Source organism: Coturnix japonica, chromosome 3 (genome assembly GCF_054131305.1).
Source record: "Coturnix japonica strain WE chromosome 3, WE-NBRP24, whole genome shotgun sequence".
NCBI lineage: Eukaryota > Metazoa > Chordata > Aves > Galliformes > Phasianidae > Coturnix > Coturnix japonica.
In genome coordinates this window covers 60,920,661-60,931,302 of record NC_140665.1, presented here as the reverse complement: position 1 = coordinate 60,931,302, position 10,642 = coordinate 60,920,661, and the positions used below count along the sequence as shown (strand labels likewise).

General features: G+C 44.5%; 1 protein-coding gene across 5 annotated transcripts in view; it reads left to right on the top strand.

Annotated features, from left to right (window-relative positions):
- Positions 1 to 4,121: 4,121 nt before the first annotated feature.
- DSE (dermatan sulfate epimerase) overlaps positions 4,122 to 10,642 on the top strand; it is a 32,572-nt gene continuing 26,051 nt past the window's right edge. For 4 of the 5 annotated variants that reach the window (XM_015858618.2, XM_015858617.3, XM_085541799.1 and 1 more), the window contains exon 1: positions 4,342 to 4,617. The gene's annotated coding sequence lies outside the window, so the exon portion shown is untranslated. Of the gene's footprint in view, positions 4,250 to 4,341; positions 4,618 to 10,642 lie in introns of those variants that run through there. The other variant, XM_085541798.1, reaches the window with a different exon arrangement.

Sequence of the window (10,642 nt, the reverse complement as noted above, 5' to 3'; positions counted from 1 at the left end):
TTTTGCACTAAGGCATTGTGCCAATCCATAAATGTGCCTGGCACCTGACAGACCCATAGGAACATCAGGCTAGATGTTCCTGAGAGAGGAATTGCTCTTTGCCACAGTGTGTGTGACAGATCCTGGAAGGTATCTGAGCTAGTTGGGAAAGAGTTCCAGATCTCCAGTTCCTTCTGATTCTCAGGGCTGTTTTCAGCCACTCCTTCAGCTACTTGGCTTTGGAGTTGTGACTGTTTCTGCCCATTGCCTGTGCGGCGAGCCAGACCCCAAAATCCCCAAGTAGTAAATGGTATGAATCATGCAATACTCTCATAAACTTGAAGGACATAGCAGTAACAACTGAGTTAGGACACTGTCTGGTCCACACCCTGCCTGGAAAAGAGGCCATATCCAACATTTCCCCACATGGAATTAGGATAAATTGTGAAAATTAGAGCTCCCTTCATGTGATGCTAATGCAGTAATGAGGGAACCTCCAGACAGAGCAATCCAGAGTGAGGAGGGCAGGATGAGCATTATGCAGGATGTGGATCTGCGACTCTGCTGCTCAGTGACAAGAGGAGGCTGCCCCAGTGCTCCTATCCTGAGGATTTCAGCTCACAGAGCTGAGATCAGAAATCATCACAGCTGGGCACAAGAGATGAAGAGAAACAAGGATTATAGTCATAAGGAAATCAATTGTTTTGGAGAATTAGTAAAAGAATCTGGAGAATTTGGTACTTTTCTCTCTTTCCGTTTGAAGAGTTTTGTTACTTAACGGGAAAAGTAGAAGTGCCCCTACATGGAAATTAGAGACTGAACACATCACACAGAATAGGTCTTCAGTGAGAGGGTGGGGCTTGAAAAATAATCACCGAGGAAAAATAAAAGGAGAGAAATTACTGTTGCATTGACTTGGGAGGAAGGAAGACAAAAAAGGACCGAGGCTGTGTGTGTGAAACAGAAGGAATGACATACAGCTTCTCTCTGTAAATTAGCATCTCCAGTCCTAAGGAAAAGAATCTTTCCCACATTTTCACAGCTAATTAAGAACCAAGAGCTTTAAATTGTATGAAGCATCAGCAGGCATTTTGTGTCTCCTCCAGAAATGATGAGCCCTACCTCACTGCCTTCATTGTCCATTGTGTCTAAGGCAGTGACTCCTCTGTGCACACAAAAGCCTGCTGGTGCCATACGTTTTTCTTAGTCACAAAGGCACCAGGATTTTCATGTTGCTGGTAATACTGTCATTTCCAGAAAGGCCAAGGAAAAATAAATAAGGGTGAGTGACGTATGAATTGAACAGTTTCCGACCTGAGTAGTTTTCAGACAATTTCCATGGAACATGCTCCTCGCAATGGCCAAGCCAATGGTCTTCAGCTCCAATAGGTAAATACAGTTCCTCTCCTAGTCTGTTCTGGTGCAATGCCACCCAAAAGGTCAATGTGCTATATGTTTCAGTGTTGAATGATGTAACTTAAGGAAATGATATTTGCAAAATGTACTAATGTCAATGGTTGTTTCCAGTAAAATAAAAGGAACAAATAAAAAGGGCTTCTGATTCTTGGGAGCAAAGAGGAAGTGAAAGATGTCAGGGACAGAGGCACCACTGCAGTGGAAATTGTATAGTGTTATGTTAGTCATTTAAGCCAGCCCTGGTGTTGGTGGCAAGGACAGCTTGGGGGCATGATTCATCACCCCCTAAAGAAGATGTTTGAAACAGACCAGATGAATTCTATTCTGAAAGTTCTTAGTCTTGTCTATATTTATAAAGGGCTTCCTAATGTGTCAGGATCAGAAATAGTTCACAATTACTATTGCAAGCTACACCTGGAACATAACCATATAAAGAGGACTGAAAAGGACATGGACAGGCCATGTGGCCATAAGCAAGGTACCCCTCACTCTAAGGGTAAGACCTGAACTGTTCCTGGTAAATACATGCTTAACTGTTCTTAAAAGACTTCAGGGACAGAGATGCCATTTACTCCTGCTAGTATATTTACCCCTAAAGATATCTTTTTTCCCTACTTAGCTTAAAATTCTCTTCCTGCAGCTTGCAGGCTGCTCCCAGAGGATATGGATAAGAGATTATTCTCTTCAACAGTTTTTATGTAGCTGGAGGCTGCTGTTACATCTTCCTCCAGTCTTCTCCTCCCTGGTATAATTTTTTCCATCTCCCCATCCACATAACATCTGCTAGACCTGGGGTCTTTCTCATTTCTTTCCTCTCTCCACTTCTTAAATGATGTGGTGGCAGAAGCACGGCACAGCAGACCATCTGAGGCCTTATTTGCTTAGGGTAGAAAGATTTCTTTCCTGAGCCTGATATGTAATTCTTTTGTTTATGCACAAATGAATGGAAAAGTTAATAATTCTTCAGAAATTCTGGAAAAAGCCTTTCCTGATTTTGGGAGGATTGTGAAGTAAGCAGCACATTCAGGATGCAAAAAGAAAACAATTAGTCATGAAGCTGAAATTAAACTAGAATGGAAATTTCTTGCCTGTTGGGCATCTCCAAATGACTGTATAGAAATTTCATTGTTACTGAGCAGTAAAATAAGCCCCATTTTATGCAAGAAGACATAAGGAAGAGGGGCTTTGCTCCACCACTGCCCAATACCATGTCAGAGCAAGACCCAAGCACATCTCAACTCATCCTCTGAGATAGGAACCTGAGTGCATAGGCTCAATGGGATCACAGCACGCCTTGCCCAGGTATTCAACTGTGACAAAGCAGCATAGTGCAGTTTATCTGAAATACAGACGAGCACTACCAAGAACTGAGGTTTTGCGTTATGCCGTTCAGAACCGCAAGTTAACAATGCTGTGTTACTTAGATTCAATACATTTAAATACCTAATAACATAATGCTAACCTAATAACATAATGCTAACCTATGATCAGTATGCTGACATCTCCCTTCAGGCATCTCAACAGTTCTGGGAATTCCCATGCAGTTTCCCTCTGTTCCATGTCTGGCCGGTGGTGGACGCAGCTTTTCTCATGTTCATTCATGTTACAGCACCAATATTTTACAACTGCATTATCAATGCAATATAATCCAATACTGTTCAAATAGATGTTTAGAAACAGATCTTCTAATGCTTAATCTGGTGTTTGCATGACTGAAAATGAAGCATTCCCATCTTGTCAGCATATCACTACTGGTACAAAGCAGGGCTTCCTTCCAAGCTCTGGCACTACTCTGAGTTTGAAGTAACTGCTGGTGGATCCCAGTAAGATTGTTGATAGGCAGAGAAATACCTCAGAAGGGAAGGAATAAAATAAATGCATAGTTTCTAGTTTTGCCTCATTTCTACAAACTTATTAGTCTTTGTATAACAGCAGGAAATCACATTGCCATAAACCACAAAGCTTATTTAAAACTATCCTCGCAAAATCAGTTTTGTATTGTATGAACACTTATGGGCAAAGCGATGTTTTGTTTTGTGGTGGAGAAAAAGAACTCTGAGGGGACTTTTGGATCAGGTGTTCCACTGGGACTCTCACTACCAGAAAGACATTGAGGCTCTGGAGTGTCCAGAGATGGGCAACAGGTCTGTGAAGGATCTGGAGCACAAGTCTTATGGGAAGCAGCTGAGGGAACTGGGATTGTTTGATTTGGAGAACAGAAGGCTCAGGTGAGACCTTACCGGTTTCTACAACTACCTGAATAGAGGTTGTGGAGGGGGGGAAGTTGGCCTCTTCTCCCATATAGCCAGTAATAAGAAGTAATGGCCTTAAGTTGCTCTGAGGGAGGTTTGGGTTGGATATTGGGACAAATTTATTCTCCAAAGAGTGATCAGGTGCTGGAATGGGCTGTCCAGTTAGGTGGCAGAGTCACTGTCCCTAGAAGTGTTCAAGCCTTTAGAGGAGGTGCCAATGGATGTGGTTAGTGGATACAGTGGCGATAGGTTGACAGTTGATGATCCTTATGGTTCCCTTCCAACTCGGGATATTCTATAATCCTATGATTATGTAGCGAGTCCCCTCTGTCTGTTTCCATCTCCGCACTCCGTGCAGAGCCGTGCAGAACCCACAGTTCCGACAGCCGGGGTCGGGGGCCGAGTGCGCATTTCCTTTTGTTGTGCTTTTTTGCGACCGGCGTTCCAACAAGCGCACCCCGCTACAAGGGGCGGCCGCATTGCTTCCGTGCGGGAATGGCAGCGGAGCCGGGGGCTGCCATAGGGGCGGCGGGAGGAGCACGATCGTGCCGCCGCCATGGCGTGAGGGGCTGGGACGGGGAGGGGGAGGAGGACAGGGAGAGGTAAGGAAGGAGGGCGGGGAGGAGGGGGTGGAGCGGGAGGGGGTAACCGCTTTCTTCCTGAGTAGAAAAACGTCCCCCCCGCTCCGTGCCCCGGGGCTGCTCGGCAGGCTGCCGAGGCAGGAGCTGCGGGGCTGTGCCGAGTAGGGACCGCCAGCAGAAAGTGCTCGTCCCCGCCCCGTCGTGTTCCCCCGTCCCTCCGCTGGGCGCTGCGGGCCCAGAGGCTCTTCTCGGCGGCGCAGCGGGTGCCGGCGGGGCGCGGGTAGGGTCCCGCGTACTGGAGGTGCTTTGATCCGTGCCCCACTCCCGCAGCAGCACCGGAGCCGTCCGCAGGCGCTGAGTGGAGCCTCACAGACGTGCCCGTGTGAGAGGTAAGTGGAAGCATCCTCATCGTTCGTCTAGGGGAGCCCAGAGACAGGAAAAGGGAGATCTGCCCGATGCAACTTCCTGCCGCTTTGCTTTTTGCTGGTGGTTGGAAAAGTCGGAGTGAAAGGCGAGCGCGGCTGCCGTCTCCTCCAATGCCGGCGGCCCTCGGGCCGCTCCGTGCGAGACCCGCACCGCCTCGCAGTGCCTCCTGCATGCCCCGAGAGTGCTGCCCGACGGCGCTGGGAGCAGCCGCTCTGCGCCTCCCTGTGACATCCCTTCTCGAAACGACGTAAAGCTGTGCTGCTCCCCAAGCTGCCTTTTGGGACAGTGACAATATAAGAAGCGAATGCAGCTGGGAATGAAATGCAGGAATTATTGCTCAAGTAGCTGCAGGGTTTACTCGCCCTGAGAAGATCAATTGCAGTTTAAACAGCGCTCAAGTTTTAATACAGCCCAAACAAAGAGCAAGCAAATCTCGGCTGAGCATTGCCACGCGATGGTTATCACGCCAACAATGATCATAACTCAGCACGGGGTTTGGGGAAAGGAACAATAACAGTGAAGGGCAGCAGTGGGAATCAATAACTCAGATTCTGCTCATTGCTCTGAAAGTCTCTCGCTGGGCAGCCCCGGGCAGTGTGCCCCACCTCGCTGTGCCTCCGCTTCCCCCCTCATAAAGCAGATAAATGTGCCCACTGCCTTATGGAGGTGCTGAGAGCCCTAATTAATTAATAGAGTTCATAACTGCTCAGAGATCCCTGGGTGCATTTTTCAACAGAAGCGCTAAGTGTTACTCCAGCTGGGGGTTCTTGCATTGTGAGGCACTGCTCCTATGGGTTTCTTTTGTGACCTACATTAGCTGAAGTTTTTTAATGGAAGGCAACAAAGTGCCAGTTCTGGATTGGAATTTTCTTGACTGTAAATTTTGCTGGCAAGCAAAGCTACAATATACTTCTCATAAGCTGTTACACTGGGACTGCTAGTGCTTTAACAAAATGTTTTCTTGTTATTCAAAATAAGTTTGCTTTTGTTGCTGGAAGTATTGGGATGCTTAGCATTGACTGGTATTGCCATGGGAAAAAGCAAACAAACAAAAAGCTGGTATTATTTAATATAAGAATAAGATACGTTTATACATGTATCTGCATCCCATGTGTGGATGTTGATCTGAGGTCAGTGGCTCTGTCACTCTGTATCCGTGTACAGTCACTTCTAAGACCAGCACTTAGGTCATAGAGAATATGTCCTGCAAAGGAAGTGCTTCACAAATCAGTTACCTGTGGTAAAAGCTGATAGTTTCTATTCACACAAGTGAACTCAAGTGTCATCATAGTTTAATTGTTCTAATGAGGTACTTAGTAAATTTCTACATCACAGTGGAGAAAGAAGTGCATTTAATTACCTGGCCAAGTGTTAGGTGTTATTTCCATAGATTGCATGCAGTTATAATAAAGTTGAAGCTACTTTTTCAGCTACTCCTTTATTTGCAGTGATTCAGTTTTGGTGCTACTTCTTTTGGCACTTCTTCAAAAAAAGAAAAGGTTTTTCAAGACCGGGACAATGGTGGTACGAAATCATTGCCCCCAGCAGGCAGGTGGTGGGTTGCAAATGAGCATCACCATCTTGTTTGCAGGTGAAGAAATGGTCCCATCCATCAGTGGCTGGCAGCCTCAGCCACTGGCGTGGGGTGAAGTGAGGCTGTAAGTGAGGCCATGCAGCAGCAGTGTCTGCACAGGCCTGTGACTCAGTTCTCACTAAATGCAATCACAGAAGTTTGGTTAGAACTGAGTCACATTCCTACGGCTGTGTTTGGAAATTTGAACGTCTGGCACCCCCATCATACTCCAGCAATGAGCAGAAAGTGATTCAGTTACTACTGCTATTGTTCCTGGATATTTTGCAAGAAATAAGGTTTGTTTTCCCCTTATTTATTTATTTACTTAGCAGAGATTAAAAGTATAAACAAGGAAAGAACTTTCTGTATCTCTTGTTTCCTGGTTTAGACTTGGTAATCCAAGTGTGAGTATAGTAGAAGTGAGGATAAAGCCGTATGGCTTTTGCTTAGTGAGCTGCATTTGATTGGCAAATAGAATATCTCAGCAGCAAGCTTGTCCTGCCTGTTTGCACTTCCTTTCAGCTGGTTCAGATAAAGGAGTTTGGTTACAGTGTTGTACTCCCAAAGCTGCTATAGCACAGTGCCAGTTTGTGTTCACAGCTGTAGTCATGTCTTTATTATACTTAGGCTTAATATTTGGTTGAAAGCCTAATCCTTGAACTGTTCCTTGTTTGGGTGGGTGTGATTTGTGCCAAAGTGTGGAGCATGACCTGGGGATGACATTCCAGATACTCACAAGGCGCAGCTCTTCTTCACTGTAATCCAGAGGGCCAGGTCCTGCTCACCTTATGCAAACATCAGGATTTATTCACTCTACAGTTTCAATATTTTCTCACGTGAGACCTATGTTATGTGTCTGTTAGCACAGCTAATCATGGCGGGGATATGATGAGGTGTGACAGCTTCATTAGCAAAAGCCCCAGACCCTTATGCACTGTGCTTTTTCCAAACTCGATTATTTGTTCAGGATGGGAATGGAGCAGGGAAGGGGATTAAATTCTGCCAGGAAATAAGTAATACTGCTGACGTGATGTGGGTCCTTTCTCCCAAATGCTTGGCCAGCAGAAGCAAGGTGTTGGTAACATGGACCCTGACCTATGAGGTCTGGTAATTTGGGAGTCACGTGAAGGACATAGCACTGGGAATAGCTTCTCCCATCAGATTTTGTCACAATGAGGCCATTATTTTTACATGATTTGAAATTACCTTTGTTCAGTCCTCTTTTCTGTTTTCTTCTCCTAGCTGAGAGTCAGAGAGTGTACCATAGGGATAGGCAATGGTCTCATTTAGAGGAAACAATGGACTGTAGGGATTCTGGTCAGTTTTCTCAGATAGGTATTGTATTTCAGTAGCAGATAAGCTTAATTTTAACATTAGAGTTCTTTCAGCACAGCTTTCTTTATGTTCTTGTTTGTTGTTTTCATTTGTTTTTATCACAGATAATAAGTATGCTGAATGTTTGATAGAAACCATGTATCCCATTATAAGTTTTCAATTAATATTTGCTATAGCTATCAAAGTATTTCAAAAATTCCTCTAAAAATGTTTCTGTGGATGTCAAGTTACTTTAAAGCTTTTTGATCAGATCCTTGTAACTGTGCTATGTCACATTTCTTTTGCTGAAGGGCTACAGAATCATAGAATCACCAAGGTTGGAAAAGACCTACAAGATCATCCCTTCCAACAGTTCGCCTATTACCAATGGCTGCCACTAAACCATGTCCCTCAACATAACATCCAGTCTTTCCTTGAACACCCCCAGTGTCGGTGACTCCACCACCTCCCTGGGCAGTCCATTCCACTGCCTGACCACCCTTTCCGAGAAGTAATATTTCCTAATGTCCAGCCTGCCACAGCTTGAAACCATTCTCTCTAGTCCTATCACTAATGACATGAGAGAAGGGGCCAACCCCCAGCTCACTACAACCTCCCTTCAGGAAGTTAGAGAGAGCAATGAGGTCTCCCCTGAGCCTCCTCTTCTCCAGGCTCCTTCAGCCTTTGTTACCCTCCTTTGAACATGTTCCAGGGCCTCAATGTCTCTCTTGCAGTGAGGGGCCCAAAACTAGACACAGTCCTCAAGATGCAGCCTCACCAGTGCTGTGTACAGGGGGACAGTCACCTCTCTGCTTCTGCTGGCAACACCGTTTCTGATGCAAGCCAAGATGTGTTGGCTTTCTTGGCCACCTGGGCACACTGTTGGCTCATATTCAGCCAAGCATCAGTGAATACCCCCATGTCCATTTACTCTACACAGTCTTCCAGCCACTCCACCCCAAGCCTGTAGCATTGCCCGGGGTTGTTGTAGCTGAAGTGTAGGATGTGGCATTTGGTCTTGTTGAACCTCACCCCATTGGCTTCAGCCCAGCCCTCCAGCCTCTGTAGGGCCTCCAGATCTCTGTAGGGCCTCACTACTTCCAGGCAGATCCATGCTCCCAGCCAATTTGGTGTCATCTGCAAACTTACTGAGTACTTGTTTTGGTTGAGCTGTGAGAGCAGTGCCTGCACAGCACAAGGCCAGAAAAATTAGAATTTACAATTCTAAATTTAAAGATTAACCTATAATTTAATGGTAATGTTGAGCCTGCTCAAGAAAAATGGTTATGCCAAACATGAGCAGTTAAACTTTTCAAGAGTATGTCTTTGCATGTCTTAAGAGTAGGTGTAACTAATATAAAACCAAGGGTTAAGTCAGATTGTAACCTTTTTTAGATTCATGAGTTGACTAGTATAGATTACTTTGTTTTTTACCAGTGTTCCTTACATGTCAATACAACATAAATAAAGTTGTAGGATAGCTTTGTATACAAGGCTGAGTCACTGACAGGATATGGAGACAGTTAACGTGCACTTTGATCCCATAGCAAGCAAAGGAGGTGATGCATTCCCATCTGCTGATATGAAATTCTACGGATATGTTAACAAACATAAATATTTGATATCTTCAGCTGCTGAAGTTTGTAAATAAGGGCAGATATACAGAGAGAAAGAGCTGAGTTTATAGAACTCCAGCTGAGACATTAATCTCCATTCATCTTGGAGGGCAATTAAAACAATAAGTTTAAAGTTTAAAGTTAAAAGTTTAAAGATGTCAGTTATACATAGTAGAGGTGAACAACTTGGGGGTTGGAGCTACATGATCCTTGAGGTCCCTTCCAACCCGGGTAATTCTGTGATTCTGTGAACCAGCCATGGAACTTGAAACATTTATAAGTAGTAGGAGGAGTAAAGAGGAAGGCTAATAAAGAAATATTAGTTGGAAAAGGGAATAGAAACTAAAGTGAGAGATCGAAACACCGGTGCCAGAAGTTTCTGATAATTGGCCTGCTGAAGCAGCAAGGGAAGCTCCACAGCATGCAGCAGTCTGAGTAGGCTGGATTAAGCACAAGGAAGATTTTTGTTTCGACAGCAGTAAAATTGCCTTTCCCCTTTTACATGTATGATTAATTTTTGCTGTCCTCTGTTTGTGCCTCCTGGGCATTGCCATCACACAATGTTTTGCAGCTTTTCCTGAGCACTGTGCTTCTGTTGCTTGATCCGCACACAGATCATGCCCTGGGTAACCTCAAATAATCTCTTCCTTTGCTTATTTCCCGTGGTGAGACACTGTTTCACTTCTGGCCTGTAGGCTGCTTTTAGAAGTAACCTTCTGTGTGGTTCCTGTTACCCCAAGCCCAACTGTTCACACATTTCAGGCCTGCTGAATGGGTCAGAAAAAACTAAGCTTCTTAGCAGCAGCCAAAAGAATAACCTGAACTGTTACAGGCTTCTTTGTTCTGAGTTTCTGCACTATTGTGGTGATAGTTCCAGTCCCAAGAAGCCTCCTATATGTGGACAAGTGGTTTGCAGATTGACCTCTGGGACATCAGTGGAATGGGCAAAAGCAGTTAATACTTTCTAGTTGCTTTCATTAGTGCTAGCTTCAGTGAAAAATAATTATTTCTAATTATTTAAATGGCCTTTTAAAATTTCTTCCAGTTTGGGATAAAATAAAAAACACTGAAGCTCTCAAAGAGATCTTTCTGTGGAGTTCATAGTTTTATAGTCCTTGATGGTAGAAATGACTGAGCTTCCATACACTGAATGCCTTAGCAGGCATGTCCAAACTGGCTGGGAATTACTGCCTTTATGGTGTTGAGTACCAAAATTATTTTCTTAATCATTCTAGGCTGTGAATTATAGAATAAAGGATCCCAGTAAGAGTTAAGAACAGTAACGTTTGCACAACTGAAAAACTGAGAAAGCATTTGTGTAGTGGAATAAATCATAAACTAGAAGAAAATTCCAAATTCCCAGGTTATGGTTTGGGCATGCAGAAAATTTAAATCCTGTTTTTGCTTGAGGCAGAGAAAAGGTTATGCACTGGGTGTGTGTAGTCCGTGTTAATTTCCTTATATGGTGGTAAAAAAGACAAATAA